General features: G+C 43.9%; 1 protein-coding gene across 3 annotated transcripts in view; it reads right to left on the bottom strand.

Moving 5' to 3' along the window:
• AEBP2 (AE binding protein 2) overlaps positions 1–25,921 on the bottom strand; it is a 170,397-nt gene that overhangs the window by 19,117 nt on the left and 125,359 nt on the right. For 2 of the 3 annotated variants that reach the window (XR_011379009.1, XR_011379011.1), the window contains one exon: positions 3,956–4,269. The exons of the other annotated variant lie outside the window; for it this stretch is intronic. The gene's annotated coding sequence lies outside the window, so the exon portion shown is untranslated. Of the gene's footprint in view, positions 1–3,955; positions 4,270–25,921 lie in introns of those variants that run through there. 3 annotated transcript variants of the gene reach the window in all.

The following is a 25,921-nucleotide window of genomic DNA, read 5'->3' as shown; positions in this document are numbered from 1 at the left end:
GGAGACCTGGAAGAAGCTCCTGGTTCCTGGCTTCGGATCAACTCAGCTCTGGCCATTTCGGTCATTTGGGGAACGAACCAGTGGAATGGAAGACCTCTCTCTCTCTCTGGTGCTACTTCTCTCTGTAACTCATTCAAATAAATAAAATGATTCTTTAAAAAACAAATCTCAGTATGGTTGAACTCCTTCCTCTGCTTAATCCTGCTTCCACCACTTCCACAGTGATATTTATAAGAGCATCAGTCAATAAGCCTCCTGCATGGGAATCTCAGATTCAAAGACTGCTCTGCAGAACTTGACCTCAAACAGGGGAAGTCATTCGTTCTGTGTAACCACAGGACTCTGAAAACACCTTGTGACCAAGCCTAGCTCTAGGAGTATCCTCTCCCATTTACAACTTTCTCACTTCACTCTCACGCATGCTCAAATTTCAGACTAAACCATTCATAATCCAACACTGACCATCAGGAATTTTTCACAGAAGTCACCAAAGGGCATACAAATAGTTACTTAAGTCAGTCTCTTGAAAGACTCCTTAGTGGAGACAAATCGCGCAGGATATTAAACACACGGTAGATTAAATAAGGATTTTGTATTTTACCATTCCCAAACGGTGACATTTTCTGATACAGTGGCCTACCTCTAAGAGAGCAAAATAAAAGTTATCGGGGCATCAGCAAATAAGAAGGGAGAGAATTGAAACACTATCCGAACAGCACAGCCAGAATAAACAGCCAACATCATTAGGTCTTCCTTTCATTTCTGTATCGTTTTCTATTAAAGGGTGTTTTTCTGGATAAAAGCAGTTTCTTTGCCTGAAAGATCTGAATGCTGGGATTCTGGTCACTTAACCTAAAATCATCAATTACCAGGATATTTTTAAAAATTCCAAAACCTCTATGTATAGGACCCCAAGGGCATTTTGAAAGGATGTATAGAAAACAGCTCTTTGTCAATGTTCATTCACTGAAGAATTTAGCTTTAATGAAGGAGGACTTGGGCTTCTACCTCTCTACTAAATGTTCAACAGAGCCAGAGAATCAAAAGGCACCAGGGTAATTATTTTCCTTAAAAATCAAACGTAAAAGCCCCAACTCTTCAATCTCAGAGGAAAAAAAAATCTGCTTACTATCAAAAGTACAAGTTCACCCAAAGGTAAATCAGAGTCAACGGCCAGTCTTTTTTGGGGAAAGAAAGAACAAACACATGAGTCGCTGGCCTCGATACAGAAGAGTGTTTATAAAACATTTAATGCAGTGTTTCCCTGCCAATTAAAAGTGAGCATAGGATTTACCTTTCAGTTTTAATATCTTTGCCTGACTCTTTTACTAGCAACATGAGCCAGAGGGATTAAGGGAACCATTGGCTACATATATCAGCAAAATGTCTTCACTACAAATTATCTTCAAGGTAAAAAGAAACGGTTTCAGGGCCCTGAAGGAGGGAAAGGCTGGATTTCCTTCAGATATAATTGGTTCATCCAACTTGAACCATATTTGTATTTTTAAGGCCAAAGTGTGATTATCTGGCCATCACAGAGATTATATGAGCCATCTAATACCCTTTAATAAAGCCCGTTCTGTTACAACTAGCCAGGGACGCTTCAAACTAAGAACAGTAAGCCACACAGTCACAGATGCCAAAGATTTTGTAGGCAACAGACCCACAAATAAGCAGGAAGCTTGGACTGATTATCCTCCTCATTGGGGTTTGCAGGCAGTGGATATTCTAACACCGTTATAGGTAGTTCCCTGTGCCTGCAGCAAAAGTGTTCCTCCATGATCATCTACAGGAGGATGGAACGAAGCACCTATTGTGGGCAAGACTGACTGACCTTTACTTCCACACAGGAAAGCTGCAAGAAAGATAATGCTGAGGACAGCTCACAATACCTAAGACATGGAATCAATCTAGATGTCCATCAGCTGAGACTGGATAAAGAAAATGTGGTATATATACAAAACAGAATACTACTCAGTCATAGAAAGTAATCCTGACATGTGCAGCAAAATGGATGCAACTGGAGATCATTATGCTAAGTGAAATATGCCAAATTCAAAAAGACAAATACCACATTTTCTCTCATTTGTGGTAGTTATTACATAGAACATAAAACTATATGGATATCATATAATTTATTATACTCTTGTAAATATTGTTTCACTGAATCATGCCATGTAATAGAAAATATACTCTTCTTATATTCAAAACAGGTAGGGGGGATTGGTGAGGATTCTTGTGGTGCTAGTAATGTTTTGTTCTTAATTTTTGTGTTGTTTATGACTATGATTAGCAGTCAAAAAATTTCTTTGTGCATTTCTTGGCATATGTATTATATTTCAATAAAAAAATTTTTTAACAGGCAGAGTGGACAGTGAGAGAGAGACAGAGAGAAAGGTCTTCCTTTGCCGTTGGTTCACCCTCCAATGGCCGCCGCGGCTGGTGCGCTGTGGCTGGCGCACCGCGCTGATGCGAAGGCAGGAGCCAGGTGCTTCTCCTGGTCTCCCATGCGGGTGCAGGGCCCAAGCACTTGGGCCATCTTCCACTGCCTTCCCGGGCCATAGCAGAGAGCTGGCCTGGAAGAGGGGCAACCGGGACAGAATCTGGCGCCCCGACCGGGACTAGAACCCGGTGTGCCGGCGCCGCTAGGCGGAGGATTAGCCTAGTGAGCCACGGCACCGGCCTCAATAAATTTTTTAAAAAGGAATCACCAGAAGCTTCACTGAGAGCACTGCTCAGTCTGCACTCTAGTGACCACTGGGAACGCTGCTCCCAAGACAACCTATAACCAGTTCGTTTCCCACCCTTCCTTCTAAGTTACCCCTTCTCAGGAACTAGAGAAGGCACTCATCATTTTAGTTCTTTCTGCCTTTCTCATTTGAGTATTCGAGAACATCAGGACCCAGAAAAAGCAAACCACCATTGACTGAGGTCATATGCACTTCCATACAAAAGAGGTCGTGATGTCTGTGTAGTATTTTTAAACAGCTAAGCCATTCGTTTCATTGTCATATAATACTGCTGATGGCATGAACACTGCAGGACCATAAATAACAACCTACCCCTACCTGTCAGTTCAAAACATGCATCACCCACTGAGCTCTTTTTCTCCTCTGATGCTCAGTGTCACAAATGGTTAACGGCACAGGCTCTGGAGAAAGAGGAATTTAAATCCCCATTCTGCGCTGCCTCTTTCTTCAAAATACCCATGGAGTTTACTAACTCCTCTGACCTTAATTTTCCTCATTAATAAAAAATTAGGGAAAGAGTACCAATCTACAGAATTGCTGTGATGATTAAAAGAAATAATGTTTGTAAAATGCTTAGCACAGTGGCTAATATGTACCAGTGTTGTGTTGAAAATGGTAGCTGTCTTTATAAGCACCCCAAACACCATCCCAGCATGTACTTCTACAGGCAGATTTCAAACTAATCTTTTATTCTATCCAGCTAACTCATTTTAAATGTTCTTTTTTATATTTTAAGGAACCTGAGAATAGCATGTGTCAGCATGATAAGAAACACATAATAATCTTAAAAAATAATCTTGAAAAACAGCTAGCATTCAATGACTATCTTTAACTATGGATTAAAGACTGTGGACACTGATGAGGGAAGAAGAGGAACCACCACAGTGAACCCAATGCCCATGGCTTCAGACATTCAATCACTATTTACTCAATGCTGAATAACTGAAAAAACACACCTCACAATTATTCACTGCCATCGAACGACACTCTGCTTGGTGCTCTAAATTGATTATTTCTCATAGTCACAGCTACCCTGAAAGGTAATCACAGTCACTAACTGATTAGTGTAGCATGGCAACAGGGAGTCATGGTCAACACAGAGTTTATGGAAAAAGTAAACTAACAGTACGGGTATCGTTTGTCAAAACTCATCACTTAAACATTGGTGATTTCTCCATATATAAATTTTAACTCAAGAACTTTAAGAAAGTTTTTAAAGATTTATTTATTTGAAAGGCATAGTAACATAGAGAGATCATCCAGTCACTGGTTCACTCCCCAAATGCCTGCAACAGCCAGGGCCAGGCCTGGCCAAACACAAGATCCAGGAGCTCCATCCAGGTCTCCCACATGAGTGGCAGGAACCCAAAAGTCTCTGGGTCATACTCTGTTCCCTCCCAGGTGCATGAGGAGGAAGATGGATGAGAAGCAGAGCAGCTGGGACTTGAAACAGGCACTCCAATCCGACACGCCGTCATCCCAAACAATGACTTAACCTGCTGCACCATGACCACCATCTCTGTAAATAAACATTAACATCTAATTAATGACATGCATGCGAAAGGGTTTAGAAGTTAAGGGTGTTGATGGATGTCACTTACTTTGTGAGCTGTATCTAAAAATTAAGAGACTGATGAATGAGTGCAAGGACAGAGAAAATGAATGGCTCAATGGTACAGCAAGTATAGTCAAACGTTAAATGTCAAACCTAGAGAGGGAGTACACAGGTGTTCACTGTACAATTCTCTCAATTTTTCTGTTTGCTTGAAATTTCTTCACATAAAATGTTTTGAGGGGAAAAACACATGGAAAACCATGATTATGTTCTATGAATCCAGACAAAAACAGCATATATATCAAACACATAAAACAGTGCCTAGGGGCTGGCGCTGTGGCATAGCAGGTAAAGCTGCCACCTATAGTGCCAGCATCGTTTACGGGAACTGGTTCAAGTCCCAGCTCCTCCACTTCCGATCCAGCTCTCTGCTATGGCCTAGGAAAGCAGTAGAAGATAGCCCAAGTCCATGGGCCCCTGCACCCATGTGGGAGACCTGGAAGAAGCTCCTGGCTCCTGGCTTTGCTTCAGCCCAGCTCCGGCTGTTGCAGCCAATTGGGGAGTGAACCATCGGATGGAAGACCTCTCTCTCTCTCTCTCTGCTTCTCCTTCTCTCTCTGTGTAACTCTGACTTTCAAATAAATGAAAGAAAGAAAGAAAGAAAGAAAGAAAGAAAGAAAGAAAGAAAGAAAGAAAGAAAGAAAGAAAGAAGACAGGGAGGGGCCGGCACCGTGGCTCACTTGGTTAATGCTCTACCCGCAGTGCCAGCATCCCATATGGGTGCCGGGTTCTAGTCCCGGTTGCTCCTCTTGCAGTCCAGCTCTCTGCTGTGGCCCTGGAGGGCAGTGGAAGATGGTCCAAGTGTTTGGGCTCCTGCACCCACATGGGAGACCAGGAAGAATCATCTGGCTCCTGGCTTCAGATCGGCGCAGCGCCAGCCATAGCAGCCACTTGGGAAGTAAACCATCGGAAGCAAGACCTTTCTCTCTGTCTCTCTCTCACTGTCTATAACTCTACCTGTCAAATAAAAAAAAAAAAAGAAAAATAGAAAAACAAGCAGGCAGGTGGGCCTCTGGCCTAGCAGTTAAGCCATCAGTTAGGATGCTTGTGTCTCACCTCAGAGTCCTGGAAATACCTCTCTCTCTCTCTCTCTCTCTCTCTCTCTCTCCATCTGCATTTCTCTCTATGTAACTCTGCCTTTCAAGTAAATAAATAAATCTTTTAAAAATTAATTACTGTGTAGGGGTTGCAAAGTGCATCTTATTTAAAAAAAAAAAAAACAGAAAAATGGTGTTGGAAATACCATATATCTACATGCAGAAGAATGAAATTAGACTCTCACCTCTCACTATGCTAAGTATCTTACAGGTATTATATCTTTTAATTGCCACAACAAACCTATGATTTAGGTGCTATTTTCTTCATTTTATAGAAAAGGAAAACTAAGGTCAGAGGAGTCAATAAATCTGCCCAAGGGTATACAGAAGAAAGGGAGAAGCAGAATTTGGATTAATATCCATCTCTCCCCAAAGCTGGTGTCATTAACCATTGGTTACTTACAAAAATCAACTCAGAAGAAGACTTGAAAAAGAAACTACTGGAAGAAAGCATGAGGAAAAGCTCCGTGATGTTGGTCTAGGCGGTAACTTTTGGCTATGACTCTAAGCACTGGTAACAAAAGCAAAAATAGACAAATGGCGCGGTGCGCCGGCCGCGGCAGCCATTGAAGGGTGAACCAACGGCAAAGGAAGTGTGGGGAGCAACTCGGACTAGACTGTTACTGGAATTAAGACTTACTCTATGCATCTGCTCTCCCACAATATGGCGCTGAGAAGGGAGTAACAACTTCTACGCAGCTGCCTCTCGCCAACTTGAGTGATGACCTCCAGGAGCTGATCCTGCTCCTGATTGGAGGAGAGCAGCGTACTCGGCGTGTGGGCAGCCAAGTTGGGATTGGCGGAAGAGGACTATAAAGGAGGAGAGAGACAACATGCACCAGAAACATCTATCTGAAGGAACACCTGAGCAGCCCCCGAGAGAGCCGGCCGGCGGTGTGCCGCTCCCCCGCACAAGTGGGGAAAGTGGCAGGGGGAACCGCCCTTCCACGGAGGTGGAAGGGTTGGTAGCCAACCCGGGAAGAACCAGCAGCAAACCCGGGAAGGGCCGAGCAGACAAAAGAACAGTGCAGGGTCCTGTGTCGTTCCTCCGCGAAGAGGGGGAGCGACATAATGGTGCCGTGACTCGGATATGAAGCCTAGGCAGGGTCCTGTGTCGTTCCTCCGTGAAGAGGGGGAGCAACAGGAAGACCTGTCTCTCTGTCTCTCTCTCTCTCACTGTCCACTCTGCCTGTCAAAAAAAAAAAAAATAGACAAATGGGATTACATCAAACTAGAAAAGCTTCTGCCAAGCAAACAGTCAACAGAGAACAGAGACAACCTACAGAGTGGGGGGAAACCTGCAACTATGTATCTGATAAGTGGGTAATATCCAAAATACTGAAGGATTTCAAATAACTCAAGAGCAAGAAAACAAACAACCCAATGTAAAAGTAGGCAAATAATCTGAAAAGACATTTCTCAAAAGAAGACATACCAATGGCCAACAGGTATACAAAAAAATGTTCAACATCACTGTCATCAGAGGAAATCAAAACCACTATAGATACTGCTTCACTCCTCCTAGAATGACTATAATGAAAAAGACAAAACAGCTGGTGCCGCGGCTCACTAGGCTAATCCTCCACCTTGCGGTGCCGGCACACCGGGTTCTAGTCCCGGTCGGAGCGCCGGATTCTGTCCTGGTTGCCCCCTCTTCCAGGCCAGCTCTCTGCTGTGGCCAGGGAGTGCAGTGGAGGATGGCCCAAGTGCTTGGGTCCTGCACCCCATGGAAGACCAGGAGAAGTACCTGGCTCCTGCCATCGGATCAGCGTGGTGCGCCGGCCGCGGCGGCCATTGGAGGGTGAACCAACGGCAAAGGAAGACCTTTCTCTCTGTCTCTCTCTCTCACTGTCCACTCTGCCTGTCAGAAAGAAAGAGAGAAAGAGAGCAAACAAGAAATATTGGCAAGGATGTGAAGAAAAGGGAACCCTCCTACACTGTTGATGGGAATGTAAATTATTAAAATCACTATGGAAAACAGTCAAGGAGGTTCCTCAAATGAAAACAAAAATAGAACTACATTTGATCCAGCAATCTCACTATTGGGCATGTCTCCAAAGGAAACAAAAACAGTATCTCAGAGGGATAGCTGCACACCCATGTTTTATCACAGCACTATTTACAATAACCAAGATATGGAATCAACCCAAGTGTCCATCAACAGATGAACACAAAAAAGAAAATGTGGTGTGTGTGTGTGTATATATACACACACGCACACACACAGTGGCATACTGTTTAGCCACACAGAAGGATGAAATGCTGCCATTCACAATAACATAAATGAAACTGAAGGACACTATGTTAATTGAAATAAGCAGGCAAACACCACACAATCTCATTCATGTGTGGAATCCAAGAAGTTGACCTCGCAGAAGTGGACAGTAGAATGGTGGTTATAATGGTGGTTACTGGAACAGTTAGAAGACAATGAGGAGATGACAGTCAAAGGATATATAATCAGGAAGAATACGTTAGGAAGTTAGGAAGAGTACATTCAAGAGACTGATTGTACAGACTGGTGACTACAGATAATGACAATACATTGTATTCTTGAAAATGTAAGGAGAGTAGATGTTGAGCGTAATCACCACAAAAGCAGAACACATGAGATAATACTTTTGTGAATTAGCCAGATAAAACCACTCTGCAATGGACATATACTTCAAACTGTTTTATATGATAAATGCATATAATGTTATCTCTCAATTTAAAGTAAATAAGAAAAATGGGGGGGGGGGGCATTTGGCACAGCACTTCAGACACCCACATCCCATACTGGAGTGCCTGGATTCGAGTCCTGGTTCTGCTTCACACTCCAGCTTTTGGCTAATGGGTACCCTGGGAGGCAGCAGGTGCTGGCTGAAGCACCTGTGTCCCTGCCACTCAAATGGGAGACCTGGACTGAGTTCTCAGCTCCTGGCTTCGACCTGGCCCAGCTCTGGCTGCTGCAGTCACTTGAGAAGTGAACCAGCAATTGAATGATCTCTGTCTCTATGATGATCACATGTTCCTCTTTTCTGGTGCAGTCCTCATCCGAATGGCTGTTTCTATTCAGGATTACTTGGATGTTCCTTAAGAAGACCTAAGCTTTCTCTCCAGATCTCTTTTCCTTCTGAAACCTCACTAGACTCCCCTTTAAAAGTCTGTTCATGGTAATTTAGGCTTTTTCTAGCATGCATCTCAAAACTTTTCCGGCCTCCAGCCCCCACCTTGTTTCAAAACTGCTTCCACATTTTCAGGTGCTTGTTACAGAGGCAACCCCACATCTTGGTAGTAATTTCTGTCTTAGCCCATTGACTGTTATAATCAAATATATAAATGTAGCAGGAAGTAACCAACTGATATCTAGGTGGTGAAGAATTTGCAAGAGCAGTCAGAGTTATATTTACTGAACATGCTTCAAGGGAGCAGGGGTCAGATCACAGTCCAAGGTGGACACTTGTAACTGCAGCACCTTCATACTTGGCATAAATTTTTCCCATGGTTGAACAAGTTTTCCCAGCTAGGTAATCTGCACTTCTGGCCAGAGCTGGGAAGCCTGTAGTGCCCCTCGCTTAGGGACTTCCTTAGTCTGCCAAGTGCCCTGTGGCAACCCTCCACAAGAAAGTTGGAGGCTTATAAACGATGTAAACTCACTTCTCACACCTCTGAAAGCTAGAACATCCAAGCTCAGGATGCCATCAGGCTCACTGTCTTGTGGGAGCCCACTTCCTGGTTCATGGATGACCATCTTCTTGCTGTAACCTCATATGGCAGAAGCGGCAAGGCGGGTCCCTGTGATCTCTCCTGCAAGAGCACTAACCCCCTTCATGAGGGATCCACTCTCGAAAGACCTAACACCTCCCAAAGACACTGCCTCCTTATACCATCCCATTGCCGGTTGGGTTTTAGCATATGAGCTTGGCGGGAACATAAACATTCCATCTGTGGTAATCCTCAATTGTTTGTTTTATGTATTTGAAAGGCAGAGAGACAAAGAGAGAGAGAGACAGAAAGATCTCCCATCCTCTGGTTCATTCCCCTAAACGCCTGCAAAGCCGGAAGCTGGGGACTCAGTCCAGGTCTGTGATGCGGGTGGTAAGAACTCAACTACTTGAGCCATCATCACTGCCTCCCAGGGTCCACATTCACAGGAAGCTGCGATTGGGAGTAGAGCCAGGACTTGAACCTGGACACTCCAGTGTGGAATGTGGATAGCCCAAGCACTGCCTTAACCACTGCACCAAATACACACAATCCTTAACTGTTGATACTCAGTCTTGTGCATCAGGACTTTGTCTGTACGCCTCATGTTAAAGCACTACACAGTTATTCGTTAATATTAATACCATTAATCTTTTCAAGTTGCTTCACTGTGCCAAGTTTCCCTTCAGAATGAAGTATGTCCAAAGACTCTAATGCTTAACATGTGTATTGAAAATCAGTGTTTGATTTAGACCAAAGAAATTGAGTCTCAAAAACACATGACAAGATTTCATATGTTCTTGATAAACACAGTCTGTTTTTGGTACTTCATATTTTGGAGCAGCAATTTCTAATGTGGGTTGCACACACTCCATAAAGTAAATCAACTGATCCAGGGGAGACAGAAAAGAAGAAAACACGAGAACTGCTATTTATGCATTTTTACCTCATTCTTTGGCATTTCTGGTTTTGTGCCATAGCACTAGTATGGTGTGTATCCATCAGGAAAGTTTACAAATGGTTCATTTGGAAGTCCTATGCTTTTGCTTCTTTATTCATAACATAAAGCTGACATAATAACCAACTTACAGAGCCAAACAAATATAGAAAAAGAAGCATTCTGCTCAGTGGGCAGATTGGTTCTTCAGAACCAATCTGAGTCATGATTTTCTTGTCTAAAAATAATAAGCAATCTTTTTTATCAAGAATACTTCATGACAGGGCCAGCGCTGTGGAGTGGTAAGTAAAGCCTCCACCTGCAATGCCAGCATTCTCTGTGGGTGCTGGTTCAAGCCCTGCTGCCCCACTTCCCATCCAGCTCTCTGATGATGGCCTGGGAAAAGCAGTGGAAGATGGCCCAAGTGCTTGGGTCCCTCACCCATGTGGGAGACCTGAAAGAAGTTCCTGGCTCCTGGCTTCAGCCTGGCCCAGCTCTGGCCATCATGGCCCTCTGGGGAATGAACCAGCAGATGCAAGGTTCGTTCTCTCTCTCTCTCTCCTTCTCTCCCTCCCTCCCTAAAGACCACTTCATGAGAATAGTCGTGAGATCATCAGATTTCCTAACCCTTACGTCAGAGAAATTCTTGTGAAACTCTAGTGACATCTGGGGTGTTTGGTGTGTAGCAGAATACTCCTGTTGAAGGAAACAACAACCATTTGACTTGGCTGAAAATCCTAAGGCCACGTAACTAAGAGGTAGTAGAGGTCCATCTGCAGTCCTCGTCTTCTCATTGCCAAGTCTGCTGTTGCTGTTCTTGCTGTTTTCATATTTGCTGCATCTTTCTACATACCTGAAAGCCCCATTACAGCATTGGGGCAGCACAGCATGGAGCTAATGAGGTTTAACACTGGGGATGGAGGGCCTAGAGAGGACTCAGAAGTGTGAATTTCAATCCTGTTTTCATCCCTAGCTTGAATTTTAGTTCTGCTTCTTTCCACTTACTGGATGAACTATTTTATAAGATGCTTGATTTTCTCTCCAAATTTCAGTTTCCTATTCCTATAATGGAGAGACAGTAACCCTTATGCCAACCTCAAAGGCTTTTCAGGATGCAATGATAAAAATATATATATATATATGTGGTCTCAGTCCATCAGGTCTGCTACAATCAAATACCAAAGACTGGGTGGTTGATAAATGTGGGGAGCAGCCCGGACTAGACTGAGTTACTGGAATTAAGACTTATTCTATGCATCTGCTCTCCCACAATATGGCGCTGGGAGAGAAGTAAACAGCTTCTGCACAGCTGCCTCCAGTTCAACCAATAAACTGTAGGACTTGCTCCTGATTGGAGGAGAGCAGCGTACTCGGCGTGTGGGCAGCCGAGTTAGGATTGGCGGAGGAGGACTATAAAGGAGGAGAGAGACGGCATGCACCAGGAACATCTATGGGGAACATCTAAGGGAACCCGTGCAGCCCCCGAGAAGAGCCGGCCGGCGGTGTGCCGCTCCCCTGCGGAAGTGGGGAAAGCGGCCAGGGGGAACTGCCCTTCCACGGAGGTGGAAGGGGTAGTAGCCAACCCGGGAAGAACCAGCAGCAAACCCGGGGAGGGCCGAGCAGATGAAAGAACAGCGCAGGGTCCTGTGTCGTTCCTCCACGAAGAGGGGGGGCGACAGATAAACACCAGGAATTTATTTCTTACCGCTCTGGAGGCTGGGAAACTCAAGATCAAGAAGCAAGCGCATTCAGTGTCTGGTGAGGGCCTGCTTTCTGTTACACAGGTGGTGCCTTCTCGTGGTGGTGCCCTCACAAGAAGAAAGGAGCAAGGGGCCTCTGCTTGTGGCTCTGCCCTCCCAAACTAACCACCTCTCAAAGCCCTACTTTCTCATATCAACACCTTCAGGGTTAGGGAAGAACATTAAGGTCACAGAATATGTCAGTGGAATCCTGCAGATGGTAAAGAACTAAATCAAACATTGCTACTCAGAGGTATTGCCTTGGGTAAGGAAGTATCCAAGATAATACAGTAGGAGCCACAGATCCCCAACTGTTGGTCATTTTTAACAACATTTAACGTGGAAAGCAAGAGAAACTGCAGTTTCGCTGGCCACCAGCTGCAGGAGAATGAATCCCTGTTTGAATTAGTCTCAAGATTAATCCAAGCAAAGAACTTCAGAAGGATGCCAAGAAAAGAGAGCAGCCTCTGCCCATCTGTTGTAATGAAAAAGCAAAGTATTGTATGACCTGAAATTAGAAGGGAAATAAGAACAAAAATACTGCATTTGGGTATTCTTGGAAAAGGGGCTGTGTATATCATTTTAAACCTAATGTCCCCCTTCCAAATTAGTCATCTTCTGGGTAGAAAAGCAGCACCATCCTGCTTCCTTCTAGCCAGACTTAGAAACCATTGTTATGTCTTCTTTGTGGGAGGTTAAAGTAACAAAGAAACTACTGATGGAATATTAAGAGCTACTATTTTCCTTAGGATCATTTAATTCTATAATACACCAGTGGAATTTTTATTTTAATAGCAGTGTGGGGAATATGCAGTACTTCAAAATTTTGCACTAGCTACTTCTGCAGCTCACAGCTTGCTACTTAGAAGAGGGAAGAAAAACAGGACTGGTAATGGTGACAGTCAGAAAAGAACACTTTTCTTTGTCACTGTTCGTCTGGATCAGCCCGTAGGGATTTGTTAGGAACATCTGCCCTGGTAGAAAAGTGGCTGCTACCACTGTGGTCAGTGATTTCTTTTTTCACATAATTTTCAAAGCTGAAACTGCCACCAGGTAGTGAAATGCTCTGCCTTGGTAAATCCCTCTTCATTACTCTTATAAATTAGTTGCAATTTTCAGAGACAGCTGGGTGCCGTTGTTCCATTCCATTGAGTAGATAAATGATCCAAAGGGGTTTTTACTATTTCTACAAGTCCCGCCAAGTCATTCCTTCCAAACCTGAGACCACACACCAAGATGGATATTGAGATTTCTTAAGTTTCCAGGTTAAGACAAATGATGAATAAGCCAAGCAAAACAAGAAGAGGTGACCATGGTGAGGCCAGTTCCTTGCCTAACACACTTTCTAAGTACAATGACCATAAAGTTGTTTATTGCTCCCAAGACAGGGATCTGCCATTTCTTATGAGAAGAAAAGCATTTCAGATTGACAAAAATGAGGAAAAGCATGTGGAGTTCAAGAAATCAACAGGCAGAAAGAGAAATTCAATGCCCATGGACATAATGACATAGGAAAGCAGCTAAACTAGAACCTTAATAGAGTGCTCCCCCCATAAGCCTAGCATTAGGTTCAGCATCTCCTGAATCAATATGAAAGAAAATAAGCATTCAACAAAAAATTGAATAAATAGGATGGAAAATTTAGCTGATCTGAAGAATCATCCAACGAGTCTTTTTCTCTAGAAATTCAATTTTCAATTCTTTGCCTGGAGGATTAGAGAAAGCTGTCATATTCCTAAAGAACATAAATAACAAGTGCAGGGCACTGACACAGACCACACGTGGCAAAGACTACCGAGAAGGACATCCACTTGCATTGCTCTGAATCACCTTCAGCAGGGAGAGGAAAGTACCTAGAACCTAAATGCACTTCAGTGACATTAAAATACCCCAGATATAAATGCTACGTAGAAGCACCTCAAAAATTCTATTTTCATGGGTGGGCAATGAGGGTACAGCATGTTTAGCCACTGCCTAGGATACCTACATCCCATATCATAGTGTCTGGGATGGAGTCCCACCTCCACTTCCAATCCAGCTTCCTGCCAATGTGTCTGGAGGTTCCAGATGATGGCTTCAGTACTCAGGTCCCAGGGCCAACGCTGTGATGCAGCAGGTAAAGCCACCACCTACAGTGCTGGCAACCCAAATGGGCGCCAGTTCAAGTCCCAGCTGCTCCACTTCCAACCCACTAATCCTGCTAAGGCACCTGGGAAAGTAGTGAAAGATGGTCCAAGTCCTTGGGCCCCTATGCCCACATGAGAGACCCAGAAGAAGCTCCTGGCTCCTGGCTTTGGATCAGCTCAGCTCTGGCCATTGTGGCTATTTGGGGAATAAACCAGTAGAAGGAAACTTCTCTCTCCCTCTCTGCCTCAGTCTCTCTGTAACTCTAATTTCAAATAAATAAATCTTTTTCTATAAAACACCCTCCAGGTATTTTGATTGGGATTTCATTGAATCTATATTAATTTGGGATGAAGTGCCCTCAATAACACTGGGTCTTTGAATATATGCACATAGATATCTTTTTTTTTTAATTTTTGTACTTTTTTTTTACCATTGTTTTCTTGTTCTCAGTGTGCAGGTCTTATATATCCTTGGCTAACTTCATCTTTAAAAATTTCACAGTTTTTAACACTATGGTAAATTGTATTGGTCTTGGTTATCAGTTATTTGTTGCTAATACGTGGACATATAATTGATTTTGTACAATAACTAGATATTCTGCAAACTTGCTAAACTCTTGTAATTCTAGTAGCTATTTTGGTATATTCTGCAAGATTTTCTGCACATAAGATTACCTCTTCTAAAAGTTTGGGTAATTTTATTTCTTCCTTTTTATATTATATTATCTGTTATCTTTACTTGCTGCATTGTCTAGAACTCCCAGTACAATGTTGAATAAAAGTGGAAAGAACAGATATCCTTGCTTTAGTAGTTCTACTCTTTAGAAAAGGGCATTAGATATTTCACCTTTAAATATGGTATGCTACTGACTACAGATTATCTTAGATGTTATGTATGTGCTTGAAATTTTATCGTAAAGAGATTCTAAATTTTTTCAAATAGTATTATGCATCTATTGAGATGATCATGTAGTTCTTTTTCTCTTTGTGTCTGTTATTATTGTGAATGACATTAATTTTTTAATATTAAATAATTTTTAATCATTGAAATTAGCCTATGTGATTGTGGTATATTAACCACTTTATATATTGCTGATGGGATTTGTTAAGGTTTTGTTAAGAATTGTTGAATCATGATCTTCTGTATATAAAGAGAATCGAAAAATAATCTTGATGTGAATGGAAGGGGAGAGGGAGTGGAAAAGGGGAAGGTAGCAGGTGGGAGGGGCGTTATGGGGGGGAAGCCATTGTAATCCATAAGCTGTACTTTGGAAATTTATATTCATAAAATAAAAGTTTAAAAAAAGAAAAAAAAATAAAATAAAATATCATAAACTTTTCAAAATAAATAAATAAATAAATAAATCTTTGGGGGAAAAAAAAAGTACTCAGATCCCTGCCACCATATGGGAACCCAGAGGGAGATCCTTCCTGGTCTCGGCTTCGAGCAGGCCCAGCCCTGGCATGTGGGCAGGCATGTGGACAGTGAACCAGTGTATGGAAAATCTCTCAGATCTTTCTCTCTTTCTCTCTCTCTCTCTCTCTATATATATATCCCATTGCCACACCCCCTCCATGTGTCACTCTGCCTTTCAAATAAATAAATCTCTCCAGCATTGTGGCACGGGGTAAAGCCACCACCTGCAATGCCAACATCACATATGTGTGCAGGTTCAAGTCCTGGCTGCTCCATTTCCCATCTAGTTCCCTGCTAATGACCTGGGAAAAGCAGCAGAAGATGGCAAGTACTTGGGGCCCTGCCACTCATGTGAGAAACCTAGAAGAAGCTCCTGGTTCCTGGCTTCCACTTGGCCCAGACCTGGCCCTTGCAGCCATCTGAGGAGTGAACCAGTGGATGAAAGATCTCTCTCTCTCTCTCTCTCTCTCTCTCTCTGTAACTCTGACTTTCAAATAAATAAATACATCTTCCTAACTATTTTCAGATCTCTAATTACTAAAACAAATCTGGAAAAAAAATGTAAAGTAACAAAATATATGCTTTCTGGGCCTCATTACCAGCAAATAAAGTGAAGAACTGGATGGATTAGTGATTATAAAGTTTTTTGTTACATGTTAGAAAGAAATCACATGAGAATGTGCGCTTTGTTTTTTTAAAGAAGCTGGCAACACTTCTCCAAGGTGTGTTATTTGGTTCCAAGCAAGTTACTAATAACTTACTGTTCTTTCTAGATAATAAACCAGTATCTTCTTAATCGTAATGTCTAGCACTGTTCATTTAAGTCATCACCAAAAATGGAACACTTAGAGATAAAACTCCAAATAAGCACTACCCTATGAAGAAAGGATATAAGAACAGTGAAACCAGAATAAAAAATTTCACAAGAGTAACGGGAAATTTTGTTATTCATAAATAAATATATCTAGTGTCATCTTATGAGTTTGCCACTTGTGGTTTTTAAAATTTTTCATTTTCTTTTAAAGTCAGAAAGAGAGAGAGAAAGGATCTTCCATGTACTGGTTCACTCCCCAAATGGCTGCAACAGCCAAAACTTAATCCACATCTTTCATGTGGATCGTCATTGCCTAAGACATCATCTGCTGCCTTCCCGGATGCACACTAGCAGGAAGTTGGGTCAGAAGTAGAGGTGGTACTCAAACCTAGCCACTCGGATGTGAGATGCTGGCGTTCCAAGTGGCATCTTTAGTGCCACGCATGCATGCCCCTGCCACTGGTTTTCAAGATCAGCCTCCGAAATCTTCGTATTAATGGCTCCTGAATCTTTTGTCTCCAGACTCCATCCCTTCACCTGGATGTAACCATTCATCTTATTTCCCCTCCTAGCCCCACTGTTGTCTTTTTGAGTAACAAACTGTTCACAATTTATGACACTGTTTCTAAAGTGTTTGTTAATTGAACCCCAGAAACTTAAACATAAGGAAGGTAGAATAATAATAATAATAATAGGAAATCCTTACATGATGTGAGTTCTGAGGTCTGTGCAAACATTAATTCATTCAATCCTCACAACTTCACATGTAAAGCAGATCCAGTCCCTCATATTTCTACACATAATGGAATTAAGTCACAGAGGGGTTAAGCAGTTTGTGAGCAAAAAGCCAGAAATGGGAGGAGCTGGAATTTGAACGCATGCATTCTGATTCCAGAACACTTATCCTTAGCTGCCACCCACCTGGTGTCAGCCCCTCTGGCCTTGAATTCTCCTGGATCCTGAGATGAAACCCAGTTACTCCAGCTGTGGGCCTGGTAGCCTGTGCCAAGATCACTGACCCAGCAATTCTATTAGTTGGGACTATAATGTCTTTCTTCGAGTACTTGTTCTCTCTCATGCAAGCATCCTGTGAGACAGAGCTCTGCCATGGAATGCTCTGTGATGACAGAAATGTTCTGTCTGTGTTGAGTTTTACAAACCTTCTTTATATAGGAAGAACAATTCCTGGGGCCAGTGCTGTGTTGTAGTGGGTAAAGCCACCACCTGCAATGCCAGCATCCCATATGGGCATTGGTTTGAGTCCCAGCTGCCCCTCTTCTGATCCAGCTCTCTGCTATGGCCTGGGAAGGCAGTGGAAGATGGCCCAAGTCCTTGGGCTTCTGTACTTGTATGGGAAATCCAGAACAAACTCCTGGCTCCTGGCTTCAGATCGGCACAGCTTCAGCCATTGTGGCCATCTGGGGAGTGAACCAGTGGATGGAAGACTCTCTCTCTCTCTCTCTCTCTCCCTCTCTCTGCCTCTGCCCCTCTGTACTCCATCTTTCAAATAAATAAATAAATCTTTCCCCAAAAAAAAAAAAAAAACCCTTCATATCACTCTTGGTGATCAGCTCAGTCGTATCTTCTCTGTTGTTGCAGCAGTTCTGAGCCTGTTAGCCCTGAGGACTCTTCCCCCATCTCCCCCTGGCCTGCTCTGTGTACTGGGGGGCTCAGCTCCAAAGCTACATTTCCCTGGAGTTGGGGGATCTGCCATCAGCCAGGGGCAGTACTGGAGAGACAATAAAGAAACAAAGAAAAGAAGACCCCAGGTCCTTTCTCTCCATCTTTCTCTACCTTCAACAACACCCGTAGCCATGGCACTCTCTCTCTCTGCTGTGCCAGCCTGTAACACCCAAGCCTACTGTGGCTTCAGTTCATTCTCCATAGCACAGCCCTGGCTCTGGGCTCCAGCAACACTAACTCTTCCCTCTGTTACTCCTGCCTAGCAAGGCCATAATCTTCCCTCCATTGGAAGGGCCATCTGAGTTGGCTCACCATGCCCTGTTTGACTTCCTAGCACCACCACCTGGGTGACCAAGCTTGTACTAAACTCATCTCTGCTCTAACTGCTCAGAGTGCTTTCCATGTTCAGACTCTGTTAAAGCTCACATGGTAGAGCTGGCAAGTGTCTTTGCCAGTTTATGCAAAGTGCTTCCACAGACCAAGTTCGCAAAATTAAATCCTTCCCCTAAATTGCATCCACATATGTGCATATGTTATATTCTGCTGTGGTTTTGTTCTGCTTTTTTGGTTTTCTTTAGAAAATTGTAATCTTCAAAGGCAGGAACCGCAAAAACCTACCACTGCCAGGCCACCACGTTTACTGTTTCAGGCTGTGCCTGATAAGGTAACCCCCTCTAATGTAAGAGGTGGCCCCAACCCCACCCTCTTACCCTGGGTTGAACTGGCCCACCAAAAGGAAGGCCCTTTTCTGATTGGTTTTTGCACAAGGGCCATGTTTTCCAATTTGTCTGTCTAGAAGACATTTCCCTAATTTGCACATGGGTAATTCTGCGTCCATATCTTTCATTTCCCTATCTAGACGCACATAGGATGGTGGATCTGGCGTCATCTAATTGCATAAAGTGATGAGTAGCACGGAGGTGCAGGGATCTTGTGTTAAGATGGTCCCTCAGTCATCAGCAAGTTCTTGGTGTCTTCTATCTACAGACTGCAGTGCATTCTAACCCGCTGTCTGCCACCCCTGGACTATGAGCTCCTTGAGGACAGGGACTGTGTCTCTTCAGCTTTATATCTGCAGAGCTTCTCTGCCCACGGTAGATGCTGAATAGATGCTCACTGAACGGGGCTTCCTAGTTCATAAGGCACTTTTACAGATATTATTGTATTTAATGCCCACAGCCACACTGACTCACACTCAAAGTAGAGTGAGCTTTTGATGGAAATATTAGGGTACTTCAAAACATTTGTCAGAAAATGGGATTAAAAAAAAGTTTATTTTTATTTTTTTTTTTTTTTTGCCTCTTTCACCATTGCGGGCCCCTGCTGCCCCTGTGCCTCTGGGGCACGTGGCCTTCAGGCCACCTGCCCCCTGCCTTCTGGCCTACATGCTCCTCATGGCTGGCTCCTGATGTTTGCTATGAATCCAGACTTCCCTCTCGCTTTCACACAGAGCCCTCACTCTCCTATGCGTTTCTCTAAGTAAAAAGCTTTAAAAAAAATTTTTTTTTTGACAGGCAGAGTGGACAGTGAGAGAGAGAGACAGAGAGAAAGGTCTTCCTTTGCTGTTGGTTCACCCTCCAATGGCTGCTGCAGCCGGCGCACCGCGCCAGTCCGAAGCCAGGACCAGGTGCTTCCTCCTGGTCTCCCATGCGGGTGCAGGGCCCAAGCACTTGGGCCATCCTCCACTGCACTCCCGGGCCACAGCAGAGAGCTGGCCTGGAAGAGTGGTGACCGGGACAGAATCCGGCGCCCTGACCAGGACTAGAACCTGGTGTGCCGGCACCGCAAGGCGGAGGATTAGCCTATTGAGCCGCGGCGCCAGCCACATAGTTTTTTTATAACATGTATTCCCTATGAATTTTTGAAGAATCCTCATAAGGATGGATTTCAAAGCTTTTGACACTAAAATATACTAATCTGTTAATTTTATTGTCCACAAACTCTAAAATACCTTCACACTTTTTTCCATATCATAATGAAACATCTATTTTCTGTTAGCCACTTTCTTATCATTCCTATCACCATCATCTTCAAATGCTTTTAGCACAGAGCAATATAATTTTGAATAGATTTACAGTCTCTTTCTCATAAACCTTCTCTCTGCTTTAAAAGACAAACTTCCCACCTCAGGAAATGAGGCTTTGACTCCGTTGGTTTGGTTTGCTTTGCTTTGTAACAAGCTCAGTTACGGTTATTCCTAATAAGGTGACGTGTGATGCCACTGTCTTATATCAGCTGTCAATTTCCATGATTTCCTCACATTATTTTTAATTATCTTCTTTCCAAAACAGAGGTGGCACCAGACTTAATCATTTAGAAAGCAAACTTAATTCATAATCTACATGTTACGCCTCCAGCCAGGTCTCCACTATTCTTGTTCCAGACTCATTTTGCAGATGTCAGTAACTGCCATGCCAAGCTCATGAAAACGGTTCTGCCTCTCTTAATATTAAATCCATTCACACACACACACACACACACACACACACCAATTCTGCAAAAATCTTTGTAGCTCTTTGGTCTTCTCCTGAACTTCAAAAAGGAACCATAACTTCATTCCCCACTTTTACATTTTTTCTTCTCCTTTACAATAGCAACTAGGTTTTTTCTCTTTGCATCTTTTTTAAAGAATTGTTATAGACACTTCTGGGATTTATAAAAATAATTTCCTTCACGTTAATGTAAAAATTCTGCTGCTTGCCAACTCGTTAGAAATAAAAGTTATGATTCTAATTTTGTTTTTCTCTCTTCTCTTTCCAAGCTTTACCTCATTTTTCCCTTTATCTCACCTCCTGTATTTCTAAGAGTCAAGATCAATCTTTTAGCTACACTGCTCCAAGCCACCCTTTAACCCTTGCACAAAATATCAATTCAATGGTCTCAAACACATTCGTCAGCACATGCGTGCCTCTTTCCTTCCTGCATTGGTCACTGCTACTTGCTGAATGATGCTTTCTCACGACACTGATCTCAGATTTGCATAATTTTAAAAATCCCTCCAGTTATCAAAACAGAATGGGTGGGGTCAGCGCCATGGCTCAGTTAATCCTCCACCTGCAGCGCTGGCATCCCATATGGGTGCTGGTTCTAGTCCCGGTTGCTCCTCTTCCAGTCCAGCTCTCTGCTGTGGCCTGGGAAGGCAGTGGAGGTTGGCCCAAGTGCTTGGGCCCCTGCACTCACATGGGAGACCAGGAAGAAGCACCTGGCTCCTGGCTTCGGATCGGCGCAGCGCACTGGCCATGGCGGTCATTTGGGAAATGAACTAACAGAGGGAAGACCTTTCTCTCTGTCTCTCTCCCTCTCACTGTCTATAACTCTACCTGTCAAAAAAAAAAAAAAAACCCAGAATGGGTAGGGGCCGGCGCTGTGGTGTAGTGGGTAAAGCCGTGGCTTGTAGTGCCGGCATCCCATATGGGCGCTGGTTCGAGTCCTAGCTGCTCCACTTCCTATCCTGCTCGCTGCTATGGCCTGGGAAAGCAGTAGAAGATACCCAAGTCCTTGGGACCCTACACCCACATGGGAGACCTGGAGGAAGCTCCTATCGCCTGGCTTCAGATCAGCCCAGCTCCAGCCATTGCCACCAATTGCAGAGTGAACCAGTGGATGGAAGCTCACTCACTCGCACTCTCTCTCTCTCTCTCTCTCCCCTCTGCCTCTCTCTCTGTGTAACTCTGACTTTCAAATAAATAAATAAATCTTTAAAAAAAAAAAAAAACAGAATGGGTAGAAGAAGGATAAATCCATGGTTGGAGGACCAACTAGGGAGTAATTGCAGTGTCCTTGGAAGACTTGATCAGAGGCCAGCTGAGACAACAATGAAGGCAACTTAGGAGAGCAACTGCAATTAAGAGATGGTAAGGGGCAAAACTGGGACTAGTCAGTGGCTGCGAGGTCGTGTTGGGGGAGAACCAGTTGTGAGACAAACTCCTGAGTTGGACTCCGGTGGCTCAGCAACGCTGTCCTTTACGGGGATAGGAAGACCCATGAAGAAGAGAACTCTTGACGGACATATGAGCCATTCTGCTTGGGCCAATATCTTCCCTCTGGAAAACAACACTGCCGCTAGTTCCTACACTGAATCCAAAGTTGACATGAAGTATTCTGGGGGTAAAATGAGATGTGAGAAAACTGGTTTGTGCACAGTAGGCAATTTTCTGTTTGCCTCGGATATCCTCACGAGTGACATGCAAAGGTGACGGCTGACAATCAGGAGCACAAATCTGGAACCCTCAAGAAAGAGCTTGCCTAGAAATACAGGTTCATACGGGACTGTGCTGTGCTGCAGCAGGTTAAAGCCCTGGCCTGAAGAACTGGCATCCTATATGGGCACCAGTTCTAGTCCTGGCTGCTCCTCTTCCAATCCAACTCTCTGCTATGGCCTGAGAAAGGTAGAAGATGGCCCAGGTCCTTGGGCCCCTGCACCCACATGGGAGACCCAGAGGAAGCTCCTGGCTCCTGACTTTGGATTGGCACAGCTCCAGCCATTTGGAGAGTGAACCAGTGGATGGAATACCTCTCTCTCTGTGTGTGTCTCTACCTCTCTCTGTAACTCTGTCTTTCAAATGAATAAAAATAAATCTTAAAAAAAAAAAAAAAAAGGAAATACAGGTCCATGTTAGGTCCTTTGTGCCCCTGTATGGCTATCTTCTCTCAACTCCAAATTCATTCCTCGTTTCAATGTTGCTGGAACAGGGACCCCACAAAGTACATTTCCCAAGCTCCTTTGCCAGCCAGCTTCCTGTTAAGTTTTGTGGTACAGAGAGATTGGGGCAGGATGGGGAGACCAGAAACTCTCTTCTTCCTTCTACCTTTTTGTATATAGTGTTCCTGTCAGTGGCACTTAGCCCTAGCCACAATAGCTGCTTCCTGCTTGGGTGTTTGGGCAACCTCCAACCAGTCTCAGCTCAGGCCCTTCAAGGTATTAACTAGGATCTTTTCATAACTACTCCCCAGAGGCCACTCACATGGGAGACCTGGAATGACTTCCAGGCTCCTGGCTTTGGCCTGGCCCAGCCCCGGATGTTATGGATATTTAGGAAATAAACCAGTAGGTGAAAGAGCTTACATTCACTCTCTTTTTTCTTTCTATCTCTGTCTCTCCATTTAAAATAAAATTTAATTTTTTTTTAATTTCTAAAACAAATACCACTATACACCCAAGTCTCCCACATGGATGGCAGGGACCCAAGTACTTGAGCCATCATGTGCCATCTCCCAGGATGTACGTTAGCAGGAAGTTGGAATCAGAAGCAGGGCCAGGGCTCAAGCTCAGGCACTCTGTTGGGGAATGCAAGCATCCCAGCTGGCACCTTATCCACTGGTCTAAGTGCCAGTCCCTATAGAGTTACTCCACGGTGTCCTAATTTGCACTTGATGCATGACTCACGATACGGGACATCTTTTCATGTGCATTTTTGTCATCCGTATACATTTCTTACAGGTTCTGTGATACCATGCCACAAATTTAATGGCTTAAAAGCAACTATTCACTCATAGTTCCAGAGGCCAGAAGTCTGAAATCAGGATCACTGAGCTACAGCCACGTGACAGCACAGCTTTGCTCTCTCCAGGGCCTCTAGAAGAGATGCCTTTCCTGGCCTTTTCTAGTTTCTGAGGTGTGCTCCTTGCATTCCTTAGCTCACAGCCCCTTCCTCGACTTTCAATGCCTATGGGTAACTTCTCTGTGACTCTGCTTCCTTTTGCTGCCACATCATGGCCTTCTTCCCTTCTATGGATGCTTTTATTGCATTTACAGACTATCCAGGAGCAGATATTTAGCCTAGTTCTTAAGACATCAGTGAAGACACCTGCATCCCACAGCAGAGAACCAGGGTTCAATTCCCTGTTCTGTCTCCTAGACCCTGGGAAGCAGCAATGAGAGCTCAAGTAACTGGGTTTCTGCCCCCCACAGGGGACACCTGATTTGATTTCTTGGCTTCCAACTTTGCTCCCAGTAGGACCATTGCAGGCATCTGGGAAGTGAACCAGCAATGGAATTTTCTCTCTCTCTCTCTCTCTCTCTCTCTCTCTCTCTCTCTCTCTCTCTCTCTCTCTCCTTCTTCCTCTTCTTCCTCCTCCTCCTCCCTTCCTCCCCCACCCCTGTCTCCCTGCCTCTCAATTTAACAAATAAAATTCTATAGTTCACCCAGATAATCCAGGGTAATCTCTCCAGCTAATGATCCTTAACTTAATCACACATTTGCCCCTTAAGGGAGTATCAACCCTTTTGCCATAAAAGGTAATATTTACAAGTTTCAGGACCACAAAGTTGTTATCTCTAGGTACCATTATTTAGCTTACCATAATAGTCAATAGAAGGATTGGAAAATAAAGTTGAGAAAATCTTCCATAGTGGAAAACCAAGGAAAGAAAAAAGTGTGTCTGTAAAAAAAGACATCAAAGACCAGTCCAGGAAATCCAACATCCTATTGATAACAGATACAGGGAAAGAGAACAGAGAGCAGAAGTCTGAAACACCCTACAAAAGGTACAATAAACTGGGGAATGAAAACCAGTAATAAGGATCTCTGTGAGTGAGATCCCAGCAGAAAGAAGGGGCCATCAAAGAAGCAGGTACTTTTCTCTAAAGGGAGGAGAGAACTTCCACTTTGTTTATGGCCTTGTCCAAACACAGAGTTTGAGGACTCAAAAGCCTTCCATAGGGCCAGCGCCATGGCTCACTTGGTTAATCCTCTGCCTGCGGCGCTGGCATCCCATTTGGGTGCCGGTTCTAGTCCCGGTTGCTCCTCTTCCAGTCCAGCTCTCTGCTGTGGCCCAGGAGGGCAGTGGAGGATGGCCCAAGTGCTTGGGCCCCTGCACTAGCATGGAAGACCAGGAAGAAGCACCTGGCTCCTGGCTTCAGATCGGCGCGGTGCAGGCCATACCGGCCATTTGGGGGATGAGCCAATGGAGGGAAGACCTTTCTCTATGTCTGTCTCTCTCTCTCACTGTCTAACTCTATCTGTCAAATAAAAAAATAAAGGCTTCCATAGCCTGGGCAGCTCATGTCAAGAGCCTCAGATGGTCACTGACATCATACCTAAAATTGTTAAATTAACAACAGGAGTCACTGTGTACTTACTTCCCATGCAGGACTTCTATCCTCAATGAGCTGTATTATGAGAGTTAATTGTAAAACTAGTTCTCAGGGGTTTTTTTGGTGTGTGTTTGTGTCCAAATTGTTGAAATCTTTACTTAGTATAGAGTTGATCTTCTGTACAAAGTTAATTGAAATTAATCTTAATGGAAAATGGGACTGGGAAGGGGAGAGGGAGGAGAAAGAGGAGTGGGCTTTTGGGTGGGGAGGTGGGTATGGTGGGAAGAATAACTATATTCCTAAAGTTCTACTTATGAAATTTGTATTCCTTAAAAAATTAATTAATACAAAAAAATCATGGGGTCTCTGCCCTAATGATTTAATACAAATGATCACTTCCTGAGGGCCTCACCTTTAAACACCTTAATTGGATTAAATTTCCATTTTTTCAGTACCATTAACGTAAGACTTCAGGGACTGAACTCCTGAGTTTGGGGGTACAAATAGTCAAACCACAGCAGTACAGTTACAATATCTTTTCTAAATATGTTTTTGTCTGCTATTGATTGAATCCACAGGTGCAGAACCAACACATACAGAGGCTGCCTGGACTCTGAACCCAGCTTTCCTATTTGTTTCCAAGAGAAAAACAATCACTCCAACTTTGGTCATTAATGAGGGCGTTTATGTGACCGTGGAAGAGAATCACATTACACACACAACTGATTGTTAGATTTAAGTTTTCCTAAGTATAATTTTTTTTTTTTTTTTACAGGCAGAGTGGACAATGAGAGAGAGAGACAGAGAGAAAGGTCTTCCTTTTCCGTTGGTTCACCCCCCAATGCCTGCTGCGGCCGACGCGCTGCAGCCGGCGCACCGCACTGATCCGAAGCCAGGAGCCAGGTGCTTCCTCCTGATATCCCAGGCAGGTGCAGGGCCCAAGTACTTGGGCCATCCTCCACTGCACTCCCGGGCCACAGCAGAGAGCTAGCCTGGAAGAGGGGCAACCGGGACAGAATC

Source organism: Oryctolagus cuniculus, chromosome 9, assembly GCF_964237555.1.
Source record: "Oryctolagus cuniculus chromosome 9, mOryCun1.1, whole genome shotgun sequence".
Taxonomy (NCBI): domain Eukaryota; kingdom Metazoa; phylum Chordata; class Mammalia; order Lagomorpha; family Leporidae; genus Oryctolagus; species Oryctolagus cuniculus.
The sequence above is the reverse complement of the archived record's forward strand: the minus strand, read 5'-3'. Positions and strand labels throughout refer to the sequence as shown.